At 46.7% G+C, this 14,679-nt stretch overlaps 1 pseudogene; it reads left to right on the top strand.

Moving 5' to 3' along the window:
- The first annotated feature begins 252 nt into the window (after nucleotides 1–252).
- LOC134950009 (5S ribosomal RNA) lies at nucleotides 253–371 on the top strand (annotated as a pseudogene).
- The last annotated feature ends 14,308 nt before the right edge of the window (nucleotides 372–14,679 follow it).

Below are 14,679 nucleotides of genomic sequence, written 5' to 3'. Positions count from 1 at the left end.
GCTTATCTAGTTTATTTATTAATGTCAGTACATTTTTCTTGCTCGCAGTAGCCGACAATTTGTTGAGCCTGCTTCCTCTTCACTTTTTCATCCTTTTCTATTTTTCGTGGACTCTCACCACTGATTCAGGGCTTGTCCCTGTCTAACACTGGCAGCAGATCCATCTTATCTTCGTCTCTCTTTTTTGATACTATGTAATTCGTGAACTCTCATCAGTGATTCCAGAAGCATTGGATTATTCTTAATCACCGCCTCTACTATCATACCACACTGGTAACGCCCGAAACCGTCCGATCTTGGAAGCTAATCTGTGTAGGGCTGGGCCAGTACTCAAGTGGGTGACCCTTGAGGAATACTCAGTATAGTAGAGAACAGACTTGCCTAAATGCTCAGAGTCTAACACTGACAGCAGAATCACTCTACTATCTCATTTCTTACCTTGTCCTTTCTTTCCCTGCGATAGCGGAGCATAATATGCCATCAGGCACCTTAACTATACCAATTTTGTGATAATGGATTCAGGTGTCTTATCTACCACGTAAATTGGTGGGTTCCACCCCCCACAACAGGCGCTGTACGCCGGCAGCCGGAACTATCATGCGAATTTTAGCATCCAATTATGATTGATTACATTGGAGTATGACATTATAGTCAATATCAGCTAATCTATTGCTATTAAGCTTATCTGTTTAATTACGTTTGATGCCATCTGACCACTGAACATATTTTATTGTTGTAACATCATTAAAAGTTAATTTTTAGATCAATTCTTCTATTTTTCTTATATGTTAATTAACTCAAGAGTGCGCCCAAAAAAGAGTCTTTTTTTCTCTTCCTGCTGTCTCAAGAATGGGACTGGGTAACTTAGCTCATTAGTGTTCTGAAACTGATACAGTAATGAGTAACCTTCTGCATATCTTAGAATAGAGAAAAAAGCAAAATGTGTGGCATCTAGAATGTGATAATAGCGGTATTGTCACGCCTGAGGTCTGACTCTGACCAGTGGAGATCTCAGGCGTAGGGGCCGACTGGAATGTGAATCTGGGAGCTTTGATAAAGTTCTTATACATTAACCAGGAGATGGTAAACTTGAGCGTAGGCCCGAAGGCGTGACCAGAATGGAGGAGAATATTAGCAGATGCAGTTGCAGTGTAAACCACTGAAAAAGTACCAATATAAAAGGAATACACAATGTTACTAACCACTGGAGAAAGGATACCGAAGGTACTGGATATCGGTGGCGGAACACCGATGGAGCTGGAGATTGATGGCGGAACACTAATGGAGCTAGAGATAGATGGCGGAACACCAATGGAGCTAGAGATAGATGGCGGAACAACAATGGAGCCAGATAGAGCTGCAAGCTGGATGGAACTCAGGTCTCAGGGCAGAATGGAAACTCCTGGAGCAAGGTATCCTGAAAGCAGCAGAGAGCAAACAACCATACAGGGTATGACAATCATAACACTGGCGATTAGGCAGTCCTTACCCAGCATTCTTATAGGAGCCAGTGTGCAGGGATTGGCTGGGACGATCAGGTGGTGCAGGGAAGCTCCGACAGTCACATAATTGGCTGTGCAGCAGTCAGGTGATCAGGACTTGTCACAGCAGTACTTCAGACAGACTCTGATATGGATTGAGGCCTAGTAGGCCCAAACACTAGGAAACAGACATTGGCCCCCATTCCGACCCGATCGCATGCTGCACTTCTTCGCAGCAGTGCGATCGGGTCTGGAATGCGCATGTGCGTCATTGCCCGGCGACATCCGTCGCCGGACAATGACGCTGACAGTGCAGAAAGCGGTCGCAGTGCAGACCGCAAGAAGATGGACAGCAGGAAGGCGTTTGGGGTGTCAACTGACCTTTGAAGCCGTTTTCGGGGAGTGGTAAGAAAAATGCAGGTGTGTCCAGGCGAACGGAGGGCGGATGTCTGACGTCAAAGCCGTGACCATCATCGCTGGACCCGTCGCACAGGGTAAGTATGTCAAGGGCTGGTCTTGTTTTGTGTGAAACTTTTTTAGCATAGCAGGGCGGCACAAGCGATCGCAGCCCTGCTATGCTAAAATACACTCCACATATGGCGGAGATCAGTTAATCGCACCAGCAGCAAAAGTTGCTTGGTGCGATCAACTCGAAATGAGGGCCATTATGTTGAGAGAGCTATGCAGGAACAGCATGTAAAGATTTTACTGTAAGCTGGGTGTGATGGACAGAGAGCCTGGTTGCTGAACACTGGATCTTGGCAATTACTCACACAGTGGAATTCCTGCTCAGGTGCTAACCAGCAAGTAATCAAGACTGCAGTTTGTATGTTAAGCACATGCCTGTTTGCAGAATAAGCAGAGTTAAGTCACAGAACATGAGAAATACAGTCCGGATCATGACAGGTATGACAGGATGCATATACCAGTCTGGTAAACAGCAGTGCCACCTGGCCAACAAGTAGAGTATTGGTTATTCCCTGAAGCCAACAGCCAAATACCTATAGATTGTAAGCTTGTGAGCAGGTCCTTCCTACCTCTATGTTTGTCTGCTTTTACCCAGTTTTGTTCTATTGCTGTTGTTCTAATTGTAAAGTGCAACAGAATATGCTGCGCTATATAAGAAACTGTTAATAAATAAAATAATAAATAAATACACTAGAGGCCATCATATTAAGTATCAGGCAAGTGGCTGTAAGCTCTATATTGCATGAACCTCTGGCGGCACCTTGCTCCTTGTCTTTGATGTTGGACCGGTTCATACCAGGCAAACTAACTTTCTTCTTACCGAGGTTACAGAGCGCCCATCCTCCCATAAAGTATATCCCAATTACAGTCACAGTAAGGTAATTACATGCTATTGCAGAGGAACCCATTCTGCTGTCATAGAGTATAACAAGTTCATGAATATAGGAAAGAGAGAGTGGGACAGCCATCACAGCAAGAAGAATTTCCCTCTGAAGGATCCCCATGATACAAATAATAAGCAACCCCAGGAAGAAGGACACTAGCCCATGAACCTTTGCATTTCTTATGTCAGAGATGCCAATGACATCATTTCCTGTCAGTATCAAATTGACTCCAGAACCACACCACATGGCTGACAATGTCAAGTAGAATGAGACCCACAATGAGACATTTTATGGGATTGTTCTAATTCTTAAAGGAGAGAAATTAATATTATATAGAAGATGGAGAAAGATATTGTATTCAAAGTATTTTTATTGTCTTACAAATTATGAAGCATGAGCGCCAGTGTCATTCGATTTATTTTACATGTATTATTCCTAAATTTTAAAGATTTTCACTCCATTGTGCTGCTTTCAGCTTCTGATAAGGTAAATTGATTATTTTAATGAATTACAACTATGAGGTCCTGAATGTGCAAATAATGGGGTACTTTTAATAATACTTCTGTTACAGGGGAACTGCCGAAGGGCTAGTGGTCAGTATGTTGCTTTTCTTTTCATTATTTACTATTACTTTTATGGTACTTATGTAATAAGCTTGTTTCTTACAACGTAAAATGCAACAATGCAATTTACAGTACATTAAAGACATCATAGAAAATGTTTACTGACGCAAAATCCTGGGATATTGCCGTGGCAAGTGCTGATGACCCGGGTCATCTCTCAGTGTTAACGGGTGTGTCTGCATTTTTCTAGGTCTAATGACCCGGGAAATGTATCCGTGTCTTTTGGAGGGTTATTTTCGTGTATTCCACGGATAGCCACCAGTGTGAATGGTGCAACCCGGCTTTTTCTATCGGTGTGTGGAAAAAATGAGCTGATTTGGGATATAGATCATGTGAGATCTGATGTCCTTTAATGCTGCAGAGAGGAGACATGGCTGCTCACTGGAGGGATAAGGAGGTGCCGGAGCTGCTGGCTATCAGAGGTGAGGAGATCAAAAAGCAGGTCATTGGCACTGTAAAGGATGTCACAGTGTCTCCTATATAATAGCCCAGATCTGTGACTCTGTGTCTGTGTGTATAACGCTGGGCGTGGCTAGGAGCTCTCATTGGGTTAGCAGCAGGTCTATCACACCCAGTCCAGAGCTGATTGGGCGAGATACGCTCTCCCACACATGTTACATCCAATGGGAGGCTTTTGCCCTTTGGCTGCTGTGTTCCCAGAGCAGGATTAACAATGGGGCTGATGGAGCTGCAGCTCCAGGTCCACACCCCAAAATAGGCCCACTGTATCTGCAGCAACATACCCTCCAACAATTCACACATAACAATCGGTACAAATTCGAAAAGGGTGTGTGGCCACAAGTAAAGTGGTGTGGCAACGCCCCCTTTCCTATACTTTCAATGGAAGTTTGGCCAGCCAAATATCGGTACAGACATTAAAAAAAAGGTACTGTACCTTCCAAAAAGGTACAGGTGGAGGGTATGAAGCAAGTCTCTGCGCTGTAGATAGGGGAAAAAAAATCCTTTTACAGCAGCATCCTATGTCCTGCTGCCAGTCCGCCTGCCCCCTCCAGATTCAACAATCCCCACTCCCTAGCCATGGTGCAGGTGGAACAAAAGCTGCTGTGGCCACCGGCATAGATGTGTATGAAAGTGGCGTAGCGGAAGGCTTTCATAGCCCTCCCTGTGCCGCATACTCTCTGAGCCCCGGAGCCTCCTCTGCGCGTGATGTCACAGAAGTGCCTCCCCGCCACAGCCATGCCCAGATCCCCAGACGCCCTGACTCCGCAACACAGCACATGGGCTGCCGGCCTGCAAGCCCCGAGATGGCTAATGTAATGGATAGTGGATGATATCGGGTAATGTCTGGACGCTGAATCAATGTAAAAGGTGACAGTGCTGTGCAGTGCAGTGGGTGTGCAGTGTCACTGACACTGCACAGTACTCTCACCTTTTACATTGATTCAGCCAGTCAGTCAGTTCTGCAGCCAGTCACTATTGTTAGCACCGGTGTCCCAACGTGCCACATTACAGGGAAGTAGATGCACTAAATAAATTACAGCTCCCAGCAGCCCTTAGCGCCGAAGTATTCCGACGCTAAGGGCTGCTGGGAGCTGTAGTTTATTGAGTGCATCTTCTTCCCTGTAATGCAGCGTGTTGGGACACCGGCGCTAATAATAGTGACTGGCTGCTGTGCGAGTCTCCAGGAGAGCCACTGCCAAAGGGAGGACAGCAGCTTAGCTGCTTCCAGGAGGAGAAGCATTACCTGCCCCTCCCCCACAGGTAGTACCTCCGGCTCCATCCGCTGCACCCCCCCCCCCCTCCACCACCCACCGTGGCTCCAAACCCCCACCCCCAGCAGCAGTAGTTCCCACCCACCTATTTGTGTTAAAAAAAAGCCACTTTAAATATTCATCATCTTTGACAGCCAATCAAAGCTGTTCTTTTCATTCCTCACACTTGTTGCCAGGGCAGACCAGTGTTTAGGGTGAATGGTACCGACCTGGGAATTTCCTGGGTGGTTGGTGCAGTGTGAAAGGGGTGTAATGAACTGAGATGATCTGTGATATCTGTGATGGTTTAAAAAACCCAGGATTTTTGCTGGGACGGCAATGAGAACATGGTACGAGAGTGACACACATACCTGCATATGCCAGTATCACTGCTACATACCTCCCAACTTTAGTGTGAGCAGAGAAGGGACACAATCGCGCGCTGAAGGCCTAACAAAAAGGGGCATGGCCTCGCAGGAAGTGCCGCAATCGCAATCCACGCAGTATCTTTAGCGGTTCTGTGCAAACTCAGAAGCCGAACAGCAGATCAGAGGCAGAATTTATCAGGACATAGTTTCTGTATCTTTTATATGGACAGATTATATTCCTCATTAGCATAAAGAAGCACTGCTAATTGCTTATTAAAACTACTTACATAGTGGAAATGGGTGCAGTATGACTGGCCGGCTGTTGCGATCCTGGCGCCCAGCATACCAGCCCCGGGATCCCAAGCGCCGGAATGCCAGGAGCCTGGGCGAGCACAAAAGAGCTTCTTGTGGGCTCGCTGCGCTTGCTACGCTGAGGTTGGGATCCCAGTGCCGGCATGCTGAGCGCCGGGATACCAACAGCCGGTATATTGACTGCCACCCAGTGGAAGTGACACACAGCAGATAGCTATGATCATTTCTGTGTTGATGCCAAAATACTTTAAGATTACTGTACAGCCCCATATAGGGAATACCAGATTTATTAGTTGAGGCGCGTGGAACATGGTGGTGTAAAAGTAACAACACAATTATTTTTGTATCTTGTATATGACAGTTAATTCCCGTATTTTATTTTGTGGAACTAATGATACAGTGGTTTTAGTTAAGGTCAGTGACCATCTGTCAGTAGGTATCAGTAATGTTATCAGAACAATGTTATACCTGCTGCTCTACTCTCTAGTTGTGTTATTGTAGAACATGGATATTGTGTACACAGTGTATGTCACAATGAATATGAAGTGTTACCAATAAGTCATTGTTTCCCTTCATACAGTTCCCCTATTTCTTACACTGGGGCACATATACAGTATGACACCCGTATGAGCGGCTTCCACTGTGAGGCAACATAATAATGTAACACTGATATACGGAAAATCCATGTCAGTGTCAGATCAGCGCAGCCCGTAATTCTATGGCGATAATTGTCGCTGGATTTATCTTGTGTTATGTTAAGAGATAATTAAGTGAAGGTGACATACTGTAGTATCATCACATAGCATAATAATACGGCATCACAGGTGGAGTATATGGTATGTGCACATGTTGCAATAGAAGATAATTGTTGGCTGAGATAACAGGTAAATACACTTGTTAGTCATTCAGATGAAGTAACTGGGGACAAAGAAACTTATTTACAGTAAGTTATTTATAGTAACAAGTTTTATTACCACAGTGCATTATCTTTTTATGGGGTGTTCTTCAGTATGCCGACTGACGGGATCCCGGCGCACAGTATACCGGCGCCGGAATCCCGACAGCCGGCATACCGACACTTATTCTCCCTCGTGGGGGTCCACGACCCCCCTGGAGGGAGAATAAAATAGCGTGGCGCACGTAGCGCGCCACCGTGCCCTTAGCGTGGCGAGCGCAGCGAGCCCGCAAGGGGCTCATTTGCGCTCTCCACACTGTCGGTAAGCCGGCGGTCGGGCTCCCGGCGCCGGTATGCTGGTCGCCGGAAGCCCGACCGCCGGCATATCATAGTGAACCCCTTTTTATGTGTATTCAATTTTCAATACTGAACTGAGTAAAAGCATCAGTTTAATGATCTTTTAATCATAGGTACAATTACTTGTGTGTTTCCTGGTAGATTTGCAGACCATTGTACAATGTTAATGTGCAGTTTAGGTTATAAAGCACAAATTAGACATTGTTTATATACACAGAAAAAAAAAGAAAAACATTAACATAATATATGTGACATCAGATTATGGGGTGTATTCAATTAGCAGCTAAATCACGGCAATTTACCGTGATTGCCGATTTCAATATTTTGTGTCTTTTATGCATACGGACTTTTCACGTGTATGCACGCTCCCGTGATTCACCCTATTCAGAAGCAAATTAGCAAAAATGGGATTGTCGCGAAAATTGGTGCTGAAAATTAAAAGTGAAAATTGGGTAAATTTGTCCATAGCCCCCCAAAAAACTAAACTAACATCTGATAACAGCATAAAAGTGCATTAGTAGTAGTTACAATAATCATATTTCTAGTATTTGTTTTTCATCAAAATAAGTGCTGAAATTAGATTTGGGGTACATAAAATAGGTACAAGTTGAAACACCAATTACTCCTACCTGCAAATCTAAAAACACTTGTCCCACTCATAAAACACCCCAATATACCTGTCCCATACCTTGTACCCCAATTTCCATCATTTTGCACTTTTTTACCCCAAAAAGGACATTTCATTATTGGCCAATTAAAAATAATTAGAAAACTTCTAAGTGCCTAATTAGTCATTCAGGAGGTTGTCCTAGGGGTTCAGAAACAAATCCCAACACTTTTTACTTAAAATAGGGATTTTTCTAAAGTTTTTTACCTGCTCTGACTAAATTCACCATAAAATTACTGCAAAACCATTTTCTCATACGTCCTAGAGTATGCTGGGGTCACATCAAGAACCATGGGTATAGACGGGATCCGCAGGAGACATAAGCACTTTAAGACTTTGAATGTGTGGGAACTGGCTCCTCCCTCTATGCCCCTCCTCCAGACTCTGGTTTAGAATCTGTGCCCAGGCAGACTGGATGCACTCTGAGGAGCTCTACTGAGTTTCTCTGAAAATACATGTTAATTTTTTTATTTTCAGGAAGAACTGCTGGCAACAGTTTCCCTGCTTCGTGGGACTTAGGGGAGAGAAGTCAGACCTACTTCTGTGAGTTTCATGGCTCTGCTTCTTTGGCTACAGGACACCATTAGCTCCTGATGGTTTGATCATCAGGTACGCCTAGGGGCTCATTCCCAGAGCCGGCCGTCACGCCCCTTGCAGAGCCAGAAGTCAGAAGACGGGTGAGTAGAAGAAGAAAAGAAGACTTCAGTGCGGCTTATGAGGTACCGCACAGCAATTGCACGCTGCGCGCCATGCTCCCACACACAACAGCACTACAGGGTGCAGGGAGCGGGAGGGGGGAGCGCCCTGGGCAGCATATAAACCTCAAATATAAGACTGGCAAGAGGGGACATAGGTGCCTAGGCACTGTCCTAACCCCCGCCAGTATAAAGATTTAGTTTAAAAAAGCGGGACTGAAGCGCGCCATTGAGGGGGCGGAGCTTAGTCCTCTCAGCTCACACAGCTCAGCGCCATTTTCTATGCAGACACGCTGGTCCTTCCTCACACTTCTGAATAAATATCAGGGTGCAAAACGGGGGGTGGCGGTTGCATGGGGGGTTTCCATAACTGGGTGGAGCCAAGCACGGGGGTGGGGACTGAGGTGACCCAGTATATGCTGGGTCCGTAAAACTAGTGTGTCTGTGTGTATATAGACATACCTCCCAACTTTTCATATCTGGAAGGAGGGGTGTGACCTAAGGAAATGGGGTGTGGCTTCGCGGGAGGACCCGCGATCACGAGCCACGCCCCCATTTTCGTCACTAAGGGGGCATGCCCAGCGCTCTGTGAGCCGCTGGCATGCCCCCTCTCCCTCTGACTCCAGTGAATAGATGCTGTGCGCATGCGCACAGCGTCTATTTATCGCTGCTCTGCTAAGCAGGGCAGAGAGACAGAGCCTCCCAACTGCCACCCCCCACCGTGGGACACTGCAGCCCGTGGGTGGGACAGCGGGACAGTCCCCAAAAAATGGGACTGTCCCGCAAAAATCGGGAGAGTTGGGAGGTATGCATATATATATATATATATATATATATATACCTACACACACATATATATACACTGTATATATACACACACACATATATATATATATATATATATATATATATATACACAATACATATATACATATACACATAGCATATTAAACATGCACACACATATATATATATATATATATATATATACATACAGTACACGTATATACGCATGTATATATATCATATGTGTGTGTGTGTGTTTATATGTATGTATATACATGTGTGTATATATGTATGCACATGGATATTTATGTACTATAATTAAAATAAAGTAAACTTTTATTAAGCACTTACAAGTGCCACCAGGAAGACAGCAGGCTGCAGAGGACGCTAGACAGCCATTAATAATACTCATGCAGCTAAAAAAAAAAAAAAAATTTTTTTTTTGCTGGAGGGGGGTTTCTGGGTGCCCGGAAACCCCCCCTGGGTGCACCACTGGGTGGGGGACACAGAAATATTGGTGCAATATATATATATATATACTGTATATATATATAGATTTAATATAAAAGTGCTGCAGGTCTGAGGCATTCCTTAGTGTTTCAGAACCGGTGATTAGGCGCTGGGTTGTGGGCTGGCATTCTTCCTCTGTGTCTCTCTGACAGACTTTACTGTGGGTCTGTCCCCTATATGCCCGGTGTGTCGGCGGGTGTTTGGTACACGTGTGTCGGCATGTCTGAGGCTGAGTGCTCTTCCCACAAACGGAAAAAAACACAATGTAACTCCAAGTCAATCACACTTCTGTGAAATCAAACTGTCCACTTAGGAAGCAAAAATGATTGACAATCAATTTCACATGCTGTTGTGCAAATGGAATAGATAACAGGTGGAAATTATAGGCAATTAGCAAGACACCCCCAATAAAGTAGTTGTTCTGCAGGTGGTGACCACAGACCACTTCTCAGCTCCTATGCTTTCTGGCTGATGTTTTGGTCACTTTTGAAAGCTGGCGGTGCTTTCACTCTAGTGGTAGCATGAGACAGAGTCTACAACCCACACAAGTGGCTCAGGTAGTGCAGCTCATCCAGGATGGTACATCAATGCGAGCTGTGGCAAGAAGGTTTGCTGTGTCTGTCAGCGTAGTGTCCAGAGCATGGAGGCGCTGCCAGGAGACAGGCCAGTACATCAGGAGACGTGGGGAAGGCCGTAGGAGGGCAACAACGCAGCAGCAGGACCGCTACCTCCGCATTTGTGCAAGGAGGAACAGGAGGAGCACTGCCTGAGCCCTGCAAAATGACCTCCAGCAAGCCACAAATGTGCATGTGTCTACTCAAACGATCAGAAACAGACTCCATGAGGGTGGTATGAGGGCCCGACGTCCACAGGTGAGGGTTGTGCTTACAGCCCAACACCGTGCAGGACATTTGGCATTTGCCAGAGAACACCAAGATTGGCAAATTCGTCACTGGCGCCTGTGCTCTTCACAGATGAAAGCAGGTTCTCACTGAGCATGGGTGACAGACGTGATAGATTCTGGAGACGCCAAGGAGAACGTTCTGCTGCCTGCAACATCCTCCAGCATGACCGGTTTGGCAGTGGGTCAGTAATGGTGTGGGGTGGCATTTCTTTGGGGGCCGCACAGCCCTCCATGTGCTTGCTAGAGGTAGCCTGACTGCCATTAAGTACCGAGATGAGATCCTCAGACCCCTTGTGAGACCATATGCTGGTGTGGTTGGCCCTGGGTTCCTCCTAATGCAAGACAATGCTAGACCTCATGTGGCTGGAGTGTGTCAGCAGTTCCTGCAAGATGAAGGCATTGATGCTTTGAACTGGCCCGCCCTTTCCCCAGACCTGAATCCAATTGAGCACATCTGGGACATCATGTCTCGCTCCATCCACCAGTGCCACGTTGCACCACAGACTGTTCAGGAGTTGGTGGATGCTTTAGTCCAGGTCTGGGAGGAGATCCTTCAGGAGACCATCCGCCACCTCATCAGGAGCATACCCAGGCGTTGTAGGGAGGTCATACAGGCACGTGGAGGCCACACACACTACTGAGCCTCATTTTTACTTGTTTTAAGGACATTACATCAAAGTTGGATCAGCCTGTAGTGTGTTTTTCCACTTTAATTTTGAGTGTGACTCCAAATCCAGACCTCCATGGGTTAATAAATTTTATTGAATTAATAATTTTTGTGTTATTTTGTTGTCAGCACATTCAACTATGTAAAGAACAAAGTATTTAATAAGAATATTTCATTCATTCAGATCTAGGATGTGTTATTTTAGTGTTCCCTTTATTTTTTTGAACAGTGTATATATATATATATAGTAAGGTTGCATAACTCTGTGTCCCAAACACAGATGTAGAAATATCTATGGAGGATGTCATGTTCACAGCTATATTTCCCTAAGTCCCCTCGGGGTTGCAAAAATATTATTTTGCCCAGTTACTACTCTCTGATATGAACACGGATACTGTTTCCTATGTCGACCATAATGTTTCCTGATTAGATCCGCAAAAAGAAAAAAAGAGCGGTCAGTACATGAGTAGTGCACATTAAAGACGTCACTGAGGACTCTGGCTGTTCCTGACAGAGGGGTCTATGTGTGGATATGTATATATATATATATATATATATATATATATGTATATATGGTTGTGTATGTGTATATATATATAAAGTTATAATGAAAGCTGAGGTATCGCTCCTCCTTCTCATGTGCTGAGAGCTCTGTGTGAGAAAGTCTGTGTCAGCCCCGACAAGATGGTTTCAAATCCTCAAGAGGATTCTCATTGTTTATTCTTTTCCTGCCGCGGACAGAATAAAGTGGGAGTCGCTCCCTGTTCTGCACGGGGCCCGGTCACAAATCCAGTTGATCGTATGCAGGAAGCTACGTTATATTCTAGTTATGTGTCCACGACTACGTTAGTTAGACCTGCCATTACATGCGCATGGGGGAGTAGTAGTATTCAAATATGGTCGGGTACCTTGTCATCCGATGTAGATACCCTCGGGAGAGATGGGATACTCCTTATGTTGGGTCATATCAAGGACACTGCAGCATACTTTCGTGCGACTGCAAGGAATATAGGACTCGGGTTCAAGGGCCAATTTCATGGTGTTCTCGGCTAGGAGGGCGTTGTGGATTCACCAATGTGTCACAATCCTGACTGTAGGTTTCATATTTGGTGACTTACCCCTGCCATCTGTCCCGGATCCTGTGTCTTTTTACTCACTGAGTTGAACAGCTTGTCAGCACTATGTGTTTTCCTGAGTTCTCTGCCTGAAAGGTAATAGTTAATTAGCTCCACCTGTGGTGATCTCCTGTGTGAGGCTGAATTCAGCAATCTGAAGTTTAGGCCTAAAAGCCAGCATCTTATGTTTTGCAGAAGTTCAGGCTTCAGGGTTCTCTCGGCCTGCTAGGCCTCATTCTACATCACAGCCTAGGCTAGAGTAGTCACATGACAGTGACTGTTCACCTGACCCAGAGTTGTCCAATCCTCTGCCAGCCTGAGACTCTCTGCATCACCTAATCCTGCTCACCAATCACCAAGGACCAGGAAGTATAAGTCAGGAGGCTGAGTTAGAAACTGGGCCAGTTCCTACTGTCATGACTGAGGTTTTGTGAACCCGGTGTTAGTGAAGTCTGTGCGGGCGACTGGAGAATTATATGAATACTACCACTGACCTGGTTTGGGAGTGTTGTGGACTCGGGGCTTCTTCCGGTGACTGGGAAGAGGAACCGCAGCAGAGATGGCCGAATCTAGGTTCTCCCCATGCAGGATTAGGTCGGCAGACAGGGGGCACGTGTGAACGCTGAAGGTCTCCTGAAAGACAGAACTGGAAAGGCGCTGATGAATCAGTGAAGAATACCAGGTACAACTGCGCTAAAGTGCACTGGATGCTTGGAGACACTGAGGTGCTAGGAGGCACGGAAGTGCTTGGAGACACTGGGGTGCGTTGAGACACTGGGGTGCTTGGAGGCACTGAGATGCCGGAAGCACGGAGATGCTGAAGCACGGAGACGCTGGAGGCATGAGGTGCTGTGGCACGGGGGCGCTGAGGCACGAGGTGCTGGAAGCACGGAGGCGCTGAGGCACGGAGATACTCAGCACCTCCGTGCCTCAGCACCTCCGTGCCTCAGCACCTCCGTGCCTCAGTACCTCCGTGCCTCAGTACCTCCGTGCCTCAGTATCTCCGTGCCTCAGCGCCTCCGTGCTTCCAGCACCTCGTGCCTCAGCGCCCCCGTGCCACAGCACCTCGTGCCTCCAGCGTCTCCGTGCTTCAGCATCTCCATGCTTCCGGCATCTCAGTGTCTCTACGCACCCCAGTGTCTCTACGCACCCCAGTGTCTCTACGCACCCCAGTGTCTCTACGCACCCCAGTGTCTCCAAGCACTTCCGTGCCTCCTAGCACCTCAGTGTCTCCAAGCATCCAGTGCACTTTAGCGCAGTTGTACCTGGTATTCTTCACTGATTCATCAGCGCCTTTCCAGTTCTGTCTTTCAGAAGACCTTCAGCGTTCACACGTGCCCCCTGTCTGCCGACCTAATCCTGCATGGGGAGAACCTAGATTCGGCCATCTCTGCTGCGGTTCCTCTTCCCAGTCACCGGAAGAAGCCCCGAGTCCACAACACTCCCAAACCAGGTCAGTGGTAGTATTCATATAATTCTCCAGTCGCCCGCACAGACTTCACTAACACCGGGTTCACAAAACCTCAGTCATGACACAATGCAATGCTGATGCTGACTCTGAGAAGAAGGGGAGTCTCTTCCCTATGAAGGTTAATCCTGGTTTGGTGACGGCCAGGGACGTGCAGTCAGGGGAGGCAGGGGAGGCAGTGCCTCCCCTGTCATTAATGATTAATACAATATAAAGAAGACACTTATGACACATATTGAATTCTGTGTCATAAGTAACTTCTTTACATTGTCCTAACCATTTTAATGCTGAATAGTTGTTTAGGAAGCACTGATAGCAGTGCCTCCCGTTAACAATAGGTACAGATTAAAGCAGGGAGAGGGGGGGATGGGGGGAAAGAACTGGGCTGTGAAAGCCCATTAAAACCAGCGGGAAAGCGGCACTTATACAAGTGCCTTATTGACAGGGGAAACCCACCCCTGTCAACGAGGCAGATGTGATTGGACAGTGGATCCAGCGCTGGATCCGCTGGTCCAATCACCCTTATACGGCGGGACCCGGCGCTACTGTGGAGCTGTCACCACAGTTACAGTAGCGCAGCCGGCGGGGTGAAGAGGCAGCGGGACCCGGCGGCCGGCGCTACTGTGGAGCTGTCACCACAGTTACAGTAGCGCGGCCGGCGGGGTGAAGATGCAGCGGGACCTGGCGTTGAAGCAGACCAAGGAGGGCGCTGCGGTGGACCATCAGTATCTACATCGCCGCAGCCGCCTGCTGTGCCTGGATGCCGC

This window comes from Pseudophryne corroboree, chromosome 8 (assembly GCF_028390025.1).
Source record: "Pseudophryne corroboree isolate aPseCor3 chromosome 8, aPseCor3.hap2, whole genome shotgun sequence".
Taxonomy (NCBI): domain Eukaryota; kingdom Metazoa; phylum Chordata; class Amphibia; order Anura; family Myobatrachidae; genus Pseudophryne; species Pseudophryne corroboree.
Note: the sequence above shows the minus strand (reverse complement) of the source record. Positions and strands in the feature narration are given on the sequence as shown.